At 49.2% G+C, this 7,339-nt stretch overlaps 1 non-coding gene across 1 annotated transcript; it reads right to left on the bottom strand.

Moving 5' to 3' along the window:
• Positions 1–2,017: 2,017 nt before the first annotated feature.
• TRNAE-UUC (transfer RNA glutamic acid (anticodon UUC)) lies at positions 2,018–2,090 on the bottom strand. The gene has a single exon. It is a non-coding gene; the product is annotated as a tRNA-Glu (tRNA).
• Between the last annotated feature and the right edge of the window lie 5,249 nt (positions 2,091–7,339).

Below are 7,339 nucleotides of genomic sequence, written 5' to 3'. Positions count from 1 at the left end.
GCTGACTGTTCCTCCTGGGTACGTCTGTCACCCAAAGGACACACAATGCCACAAACTCCGAAAATGTCTTTTTATCATGTGGCATTTTTATCCCTGCAACAGAACAGACGCTGTATCCCAAGGACATTGTGGCAATCTGTGTCCGGGTGGAGCTATCCTGGTCAAAGTGTCAGATTATACCACCTGCTGGAAGGGCCTCAGAGCACGCCCAGCTGACGAGCAAATAACCAGCAGTGGCGATCACACAACAGCAGCGGGCACGCAGCTTTCCAAGAACGCAGCCCTGACTATAGGATTTGCCTCCCTACACAGGCCTGCTAGCAATTCCTTTCTGTACAAGGGGGTTTCCTTTTCCTTTCCCTAATCATTCTTCCCTTCTCCCCTACTTGAAACTCCGTCTCTGGCCACGTCGTGTGCGGACCTGCTAGGGCCCTGTTGATACAGCTGCCCCTCTGGTGCCACATGACTGCAGGCTGGCCACACATGACAGATTTGAATGTACTGGCACCAAGGACAATCAGATTAGCCTCCACTTGGGATGTCTGCCACTTGAACTGTTTGTGTCTTTTGGAGCCTGTTTGACTAAATTAAACTCCTTGGATACCAATCATCGGTCATGTATGAAAGACATACCCACCAGCATTCAAGGTGCTTGTCTTTGTAGCAGACGTGTTCTTAAGAAAGAGACTGAATGACCTTGTCACTATCTAAAACCTGGTGGCCTTTTCCAGCCCATGTGGTAGTGAAAAAAGATCAGCCCAGGCTGAGTCCTTAGAAAAATAGCATCAGAACAAGCGTAAAAAATGGATGAATCTTGAATTCAGGAAGTGAATATGGAGGGTGAAGCTGAGGAATGCAGCAAAAGCTTGAGAGGAATGAGAAAGCAAGCATATTGATTATCTATCATTACATAAGAAATTATCCCAGAATATAGAGCTTTTAAAAATTTTTATTTATTTTATTTATTTATTTTTGGCTGTGTTGGGTCTTCCTTGCTGCGCGTGGGCTTTCTCTAGTTGCGGCGAGTGGGGGCTCCTCTTTGTTGCGGTGCGCGGGCTTCTTACTGCGGTGGCTTCTCTAGTTGTGGAGCATGGGCTCTAGGCGCGCGGGCTTCAGTAGTTGTGGTGTGCAGGCTCAGTAGTTGTGGCTCGTGGGCTCTAGAGCACAGGCTTGGTAGTTGTGGCGCACGGGCTTAGTTGCTCTGCGGCACGTGGGATCTTCCCGGACCAGGGTTTGAACCCATGTCCCCTGCATTGGCAGGCAGATTCTTAACCACTGTGCCACCAGGGAAGCCCCCAAAATGTAGAGCTATAAGCAACAAAGATTTATTCTCTCAGTTTCTGAGGGTCAGGTGTCTGGGAACAGCTTAGCGGGGTTGTTCTGGCTTGGGATCTCTCATGAGGCTGCAGTCAAGCAGTTTGCTGGGGCTGCATCGTCTGAAGGCCTGACTGGGGCTGGAGGACCTGTTTCCAAGGTGGCTCTCCCCCATGGCTGTTGGCAGGAGGCCTCAGTTTTTCACTATGTGAACCTCTCCACAGAGCCGCTTGAGCGTTCTCATGACATGGCAGCTGGCTTCCTCTAGGATGAGTAATCCAAGAGAGAGCAAATGAGGAGGAAGCTGTAGTGCTTTTTATGGCAGTCTCTGAAGCCCCACACCATCGCTTCTGCTTTATTCTAGTTCTTAGGATTGAGTCACTAAGTCAAGGAGAGAGGGATTAGGCTCCACCTCTTGAAGGGGAGAGTATCAAAGAATTTGTGAACATATTTTAGAACTGCCACAGAGAACTGTGGTGATATTTGGGGGAAGAGGGGAAGAGCACTTCAGGCAGAGAAAACAGCAAGTGCAAAGGCCCTGAGGCAGGAGCAGGCATAGCATATTCAGGGAAGAACAAGAAGCCAGGGTTGCTGGAGTAGGTGAGCAAGGGAGAGTGGAATAGGAGGAGGTCAGTAGGGCTTGGTGGGCCACTGTAAGTCCTTTTTTATTTCTGGCTGTGCCACGCCACTTACAGGATCTTAGTTCCCTGACCAGGGATTGAACCTGGGCCCTCAGCAGTGAAAGTGCGGAGTCCTAACCACTGGACTGTCAGGGAGTTTCCTGTTGTAAGTAACGTTGAGTAAGATGAGCAGTCTTTGGAGGGTTTTTTAGCTGAATGTGATGTGATCTGACTTATTTTAAAAAAGAAAACAGAGGCTTCTGGGTGAGCATAGCCAGAGGAGGAGGAAGTAGAGATGAAGAGACCATTTAGGAGACTATTATAAATAACCTGGGAGAGAGATGATCGTGGCTTTTGTTTGAAGGTGATAAACACAATTGGATTCTGTATATATCTCATATAATACATCTCGAAGATAGAGTCAACGGGGTTTTCCATGGACTGAATGTGGGTTTTGACTCCAAGGTTTTTGACCTGAAGAACTGGAAACATGGTTCTGGCACTGACCGAGACTAAAGGCAGGACAAGTTTGAGGGGGGAGCTTCACAGTTCGGTTTGGGACATGTTAACTTTGAGATGTCTCCTAGACACCTGAGTGGAGAAGCTGAGTAGGCAATGGAACACATAGGCCTGGAGTTCAGGGATTCTGGAAGGAACAATTTCCTGTGGTCTGCCAGTGACGTTTATTACAAAATCAAGAGGGCTGGGCCCATCCTCTGGAAGAGTTTACACATGTATATGTGGCTACTGAGGGCTCCAAGCAGGCACAAAGCAAGGGGCAGACTGATGCCTGACACTCCCTGGGGCACCGCCAACCTGGAGAAGCAGCTCAGGACCAGTGATTGGCTCAGGGTTCTAGAATTCAGCATGGCCATTTTTCAGGACGGCCATTTTTCAGGACTCACAAGACTGCAGAAAGACAGTCCATCAGTTGAGTCTGCCAGCTTCTGGTTTCTCGTTTCTCTTTTGGTTGTTCTCTGGTTCTGCCCCCAATTAACCTTGGCACCCAGAGGCATGCATTCCTCTCTTCCAATTCCTGACATCTCTTGAGCCTCCCACGGGGCTGGTGTACAGGAACTTGCTCTCGAGTGCTTGGTCTTGGATCCACGTGTCAGCTGATATTCCCAGGACTCCCAGGGATGCCTTTGAACCGTGCTGGGCCCCCTCCAGCTGCCTAACCCTGCAGAGGGCGCTGCAGTCAGGGGAGGCCGAGGTTCTCGGGGCATCTTCTTCTGCCCCACCCTGATGTTGGATGTAGACCTGGGGCCTGAGAGCTGTGTCTGGGGTGGGATTGACTGATTTAGCAAGCTTGAGTTGAGAGTTTCGATTTGGCCCCTTAGCTGACCTCAAGTGCAAAGATGAATTTTTGGCAGTCATTGTATTGCCTGGATTGGTGCTGTTGATTTTGTGTGGCTGATAACAGCTCCGCTTGAGTGTAGCTAGTCAGAGCCCAGGGTGTGGAGCACAAGGAGTTGTTTGAGACAGAATGAAAGTGAGGATTTCCCACTTGGTCGTCAACAGAGGTGGCAGCATCTGGGCAGCAGACTAGAGGAGACCAGTGTGTTGACAGTAAGAAGTCTATGGAAATGCAGTGGTCTCCTGTCTCCTGGCATCTACTGTTGGCCCCATCAAACACCTACAGCACACTGGGTCCCAAAGAATGAATCATTCCTCCTGGTATTTATAAAAAGGGGATGAGTCAGACCCCAGTTTAGATCTTGGCTTTGCCGTTTACTAGCTGTGTGACCTCAGGCAAGTAAACAACTTTTCTGTGCCTCGGTGCCCTCTTCTGTAATAAGGGAATAAACCGACCTACCTCAAAGGATGCCTGGAGGAGTAAGTTTCTGGCACGTGGCGGGCCGTCAGTGGACGTATTGCGACTAGTCACCTCGTCTCCCATCTGCGGTTCCTCCGCCGTAAACTTCAGGAAGGTTGATCTGATGACGAATCCACAGAGAAGGTATAGAGATAGAAGAGGGAGGTCCGCATGCCCAGTGAGAGCAAAGTGAGTTGTGTTGACTTCGAATGCTCAGTTTGCAATGGTTTGAGTCACTGCCAGCTCAGCTCACTTCTTCCTGAAGCATGTCTCCCAGTTATTTCTCAGCATCTTGCGGGTGTGTGTCACGTGATCTCAAAACACTAGCCGTCCAGGTGGTCACCCTGTGTTATCTGCCCTGTCGTTCTGCCTCTGCTCCACGACTGTCTGCAGCCACCCAAGCTTCTGGAAGGCGTCTTTGCTGCTGGTGTCCCTGGAGGGATATGGGGACCCTGCCAGGTGCTCCCCCAGCCAGCCAGTGGCGGGAGTTTGGGGTTCTAACTGCCTAACCTCTCCCAGGTCCGTCTGCACGTCTCAGCCCCATCACTGTGCCCTTGGTTCTGCCCTCCACTTCCTGGCTGCCACTTACGATTCCAGAAAGGATTCAAATCAGTTTACAGTGTTTTGAAAGTATAGCCAGATGGAATAAATATGAAAATAAATGAGAAGAAGAAGAGTGAAAGAAAAGGTTAAGTGTATTTCCTGCCTCGTTCAAACAGCTCGCTGCTAATGTGCAGGGCGGGCTGGCAGCCTTTCGATGTTAGGCACTCAAGTCATTTACCCATTTTAGGATGAGATCTGGAAACTTGTCTGAGACACTTAGAGATGGCTCTCCAAATGGCCCAACCCAGACCCCTGGGAGTGGGCCATCTGACCACTGACGGTCCAGCAGGCAGGGTGCAGCCTCCCTGGGTGGCACTGGTCATCGCCTCACAGTCACACACCTGAGCCCTGGCTTCTCCTGCAGCCACTGCTGGCCCAGAAAGTGAAGCAATAAGAATTTGGACACCTGAGAGCCAGGCATCTAAAAAATTCAAGGTGGTTTGGCAGGAAGCCACCTCCTGAGTGCCCCGGTCCCTCGTCAGTCACAGCCACAGGATGCAGGTAAAGCTAGTGTTGATTCCAAAAGAAGGAAAAGAAAACTGCTCTTTGGGTATTTTTCTTGTGACCCTACCTCACAGGGTTATTGAAAGGATTAAGTGAATAGAGAAAGACCTACTGTAATTTGTGCTTGGATGCAATTCGGGGAGAACTATTTCCTCCTGAATAGTGACAACAGCGAACCCCTCCATAAAACCTGCTCTGTGTTTTCGGTGATGTCCACGTCTTAACCCACTTGCCTTTCATGATAAGCCGATGAGGTAGGTATTGCCGTGCCCCACTTTACAGACTCACAGAGAGGTGAGCAGCTCCTGCCTTGCCAGGAAGTGGTTGAGCTGGGCTTGACGCATCAAGTTTCTCCCCTCTCATGGTTGAGCCTCAAGAGCTACCACAGCATCCTTGCTTGCCGTGCGCGGGAGGTGAAATGGCTGTTTTTCAATGTCAGTTTAGAGTCATTCAAGGGCAAGCTAACAAACTCCCATTCATTCTTTAAGTCTCCAATTAAAGGTCATTTCCCCAGAGAGACTTCCTCATCTGAAGCAGCCCTGGTTCCCCACACTGTCTGTTATTTTCATAGTACCTGGTATTTTTCATTCAGGGCACTGATCACAAGCGTAGTTATTTACTATCCCTTTGGAACAACTTCTCCCCCGCCCTTTGCTGTTTAAACCACTGTGTCACCTTCTGTCCTTCCTGACCCTGTCATTGCTGATCTCCCAAATCTCCTGTCGTCTAGCTAGGGTCTTGGCACCTGGCACTCAGTTCTCCTCCATTTCTAATCCCGCCTTAATCCTGGATGGTTTTACCCTCGCATGGATGACACCTGGCCTTCTCCTCTCCGGTTCTTTCTGTCCATCCGCCTCAGGGGATGCCTCCCGCCGGCTCACACCAGACCACAGTTGACCTGAAACAGCTCCTCCTGCAAATGCAGGCATTGGACCATTCCTGCTACTACCGTCCTGCACGCGCACCCGGACCCTGCGCCTGCTCCAGCGGACTCCTCTCCTTTCTTCATGTCTTTCTTGTGTAGTTAGACTCCAAGGCCTGTGAGGTCAGTGGCGCTCTTTCTGTTGCCCTACATTTCCAGGCCTGCATCTTTTCATACACCGTCTGCCAGCACGGCCTTTGCTCACCTGTGTGCTTTGCTCAGAGCCTGCACCTCTGCAGATGAGTGCTGCTGGTGAAAGAACAGCTCTGGACTCGATTGCTATCGGTGTCCCCAAACCCAAGGACCCTCGGCAGTGCCTGGCAACCCAACCACATTTTGCTCCTAGATTCACTTTCTGACGACGGTTTCAGCAGGTGGCCCAAGACCCAGGGAGCCTTTTCCTCCCGTCCAGTGACGCCTCTGATGGTCCAAATTCCTGCCTGGCCAGCACGGTTCTTCAAGAGAAGACAACCACGGGTAAACCTTTGGCCAAACGGGCTCCACCTACGACGCCCCTGGCGTGGGGTCCCGGGGTTATAGCTCTTGAATTTGCTCTCAGGTGCTTGGTTCCTAAAGCAGGATGGCTTCTAGGTCGAGTCAGGGGCTTCCAGCCCTAGCCTCCTGCTGTGCCAATGCCAGTTCCCTTCACAGTGACTTTGCCCTGACCCTGGACCCACGTCACCATTCTAGGCTCCCCTCACTTGGATGAGTTCTTCCTTGAGGGCACTAGATATTTCCAGTCGAGGCCTAAGTCAGAAGCACCTCCATCCAACAGCAAGATGTAAGAGAGGAAAGATAATTTTCACTCTACTCTCCTGAGTTCTTGGCTGAAACCCTGTAATAAAAGAACATTAACAAGAGAAAAACAAACAGACGTCTACTATCATGGATACCTCACGGATACATGGGAGATACCCAGGGGAAAATGAGTAAGTCCCCAAGGTGGCCTAGAATGCAGGCTTAAATGCCATCTTAGTAGGGAAAAGGGAGGGGGAACGGTGGCTTCTTTGGGGAGAGTAAATGGTTTTTAGTGGGAGTGAATGGGCCCTTAGAGGAATAGATGGGAGGTGTGATAGTTTGTGACAAAGTTGGTTGGGTTGTGGTGTTAAAAATTCTGGAATTTCTCTTCTATGGTAAGAGTCAATCTTCCCTGACTGATGAAACTCCTGGAAAGGGGATTTATGACAATTGAGTTTCGTTTGGAAGATCTGTCTTCAGGGAGACCAGGGGAGTTCAGAGAAAGCCTCTCTCTGCGTTTGCTGTTTTTCAAGTGCCTACAGCACTAAGAATGATTTTTACACTTTAAATGGTTGAAAGAATGTTTGAAATGAGAATATTTTGTTATGTGGAAAAATATATACATATGGTGTATATTTTTGCAAAGCAAAATATATTTATTTCAAAGAAATATAGTACGGTGATTAATAAGAAATGCTCTTGTATAAAAATATTACATTAGGATAAAATTCTGTGGGGAGGAAGTATATGGAAATAAAAGTTTACAATAACAAAAAGCATGTAAAATGTATTACTATTAAAGAAAAACTGGGACTTCCTGGT

Source organism: Pseudorca crassidens, chromosome 3 (assembly GCF_039906515.1).
Source record: "Pseudorca crassidens isolate mPseCra1 chromosome 3, mPseCra1.hap1, whole genome shotgun sequence".
Taxonomy (NCBI): domain Eukaryota; kingdom Metazoa; phylum Chordata; class Mammalia; order Artiodactyla; family Delphinidae; genus Pseudorca; species Pseudorca crassidens.
Note: the sequence above shows the minus strand (reverse complement) of the source record. Positions and strands in the feature narration are given on the sequence as shown.